Source organism: Telopea speciosissima, chromosome 1 (genome assembly GCF_018873765.1).
Source record: "Telopea speciosissima isolate NSW1024214 ecotype Mountain lineage chromosome 1, Tspe_v1, whole genome shotgun sequence".
Classification (NCBI taxonomy): Eukaryota; Viridiplantae; Streptophyta; class Magnoliopsida; order Proteales; family Proteaceae; genus Telopea; species Telopea speciosissima.
The window spans coordinates 46,303,939-46,306,166 of NC_057916.1; positions in this window are offsets into that span (position 1 = coordinate 46,303,939).

A 2,228-nucleotide genomic window follows, 5' to 3' on the forward strand; every position below is an offset into this window, starting at 1 on the left:
CTGATGTAAATGCCTCTAAATCCATTCGTACTCTTTTGTGCCTTCCTAACACCTATTCTCACACATCCCTAGGCAACTAAACACCTATGGTGAGGACTGTTGGGGGTACCGATCGGACGAAGAACCTTTGCTTCAATACGCAAACTATTTATGAGTGGGTTCAAGCTTGATTTCTTTTGGGAATGTTTTGCCATAATGTGTTTGCATGCCACATCTCATGCATATTTCATTTTTGCATTATTATAACTATGATTGTTAACATATGGTAATTGATTATGCAATATAATTGTGAATGGTACTGTGTGTGTCAGGATACAATACTCAAGGATGCAAGCACCGGGATCCTATGAGTTATATTACTGTCAGATGTTATAATGGCCTACCATGTGCTGTGTCATGCTGGTACCCGGGTGCTAGATGTTATTGGATGTTGATGCACCTGGAATACCTCTCGACATGATAATTGTCATGTAGTATACTTGCTGTTAGGGTTACGTTCCCTATGCTATGACCTTTACCAACAGGGGTTAGGAGTTGGATAGTCAAGGCTCTCTGCTTTCCTGTGGAGTGTGAGAGAGGCCAGGCTGGGGATGACCATTGATTATCAGGGTTTGCCACTGGGTGGTCTATGTGTGTGTACCATTATCAGTGCAGGCTCCAAAGTAGCAACTGAGGATGCATTGCGGTGATAAGATAAGCGATCCGCGATGTATTTCCTGAGTTGTTGTAGTAGTATTGACCTAGTGACTTAGATTGCTTGCTAGGTGGCAATATGTTAAATCAATTCATGCATCATGAACTATGTTATTGCTTGTGTGTTCTATTTGTAAGAAATAATAATCACAAGCGTATGGATCAATTGTAGCTACGGGTTGAACTCAAGGAGATGTACGCCACTCTATTTTACTAACTTTAAAGGAATGTAAAGTGAACCAAATTAATTAAAGTATTAGATTAAACTAATGATAATTAAACTAACGTATCCTATCTCATAAGCATCTATCGAAATTACGCATCTAAGAAATTGAATTAGCATCCTAACACATAAGCATCTGACTTAATAAAATTAACACGGATTTGAAGGAATAAATTACAGCCACACAGCACAACCACATAAAAAAAAGACAAAAGAAGAGTAGGGCTAAGAGATTAGAGAGGTGAAACCCGAAGGTGCTTGAACCGGACTGAAATTGCTTGCTTTTACCACACTTGAAATGGTGCTACCAAATTTGAAATTAAAACAAAATAATTAAATTAAGATATTTAACCTAATGCATGATAATGATAATAATAAAAAAAAAAACACAGCATTCCACAAGCATGGAATAATTGGAGAGGTTGAGAATGAGAATAAAAATAATGGAGAATTAGAGTCCTACTAGAATGGAGAGAATAGAGGTGGTGAGAGTGTGATTAAAAATAAAAATAACAGAGGAATTAGAAGGTTAAGAAGAAGAAGAAGAACTAAAAATAAAATTAAGAGAAGAAGAGAAGAAGAAACTAAAAATAAAATTAAGAACTAATACTCCCTTCTACCAAAGTTGAAAGTGCATAAATTGATTAGGCTTTCCATTAATGAAATTGAAGAAGATTGAACACTTGAATAATCTTTACATGGCTTCCTCTTCCAAGTCTCTAATTCTTCTCACAAAGATTAGAAGCCTAGACTAGAAAGCTTTAAAACTAAACTAGAATTAAAATATTATAATCAAATTGAAGACATTAATTGAAACTAAAGCTTGAATTAAACCTATTACAACCATTAAACTAAGCTCATAAATCAAACTAGAAACTTAGAAAGCCAAAAATTAAAAGGAGAAGAAGAGAAAATTTCACTAAGCAATTGAACTGAAATTTGCATAAAAATTGAACTAAATCTGAACTAAAACTAACTAAAAACTAACTAGTTACAACCTAAAGGACAAGGGGTATTTATAGGGGGAAGGAGAGAAGAAGGGAGAAGAGAGAAGAGGTAGGAGAAATATTTCTTTCTCCTTTCTTTACAAAAAGCTTGAATCCCAAGAAAAAAAGAAAAAATAGAAACTAAGAGAGATAAAAATCTTAGCTACATAAACCTTCTATTTTTCAAAAAGTAGACTTTCTAATTCTATTCTTGTGTTTCCTTTTTTTTGTAGGAGTCTTCTCCAAGTAATGAGATCAAGGCATGTTTGACTTTTCAACCTTTTATGGATTAGAGAATATTTTTCAAAAGAAATCTATCCATAGTC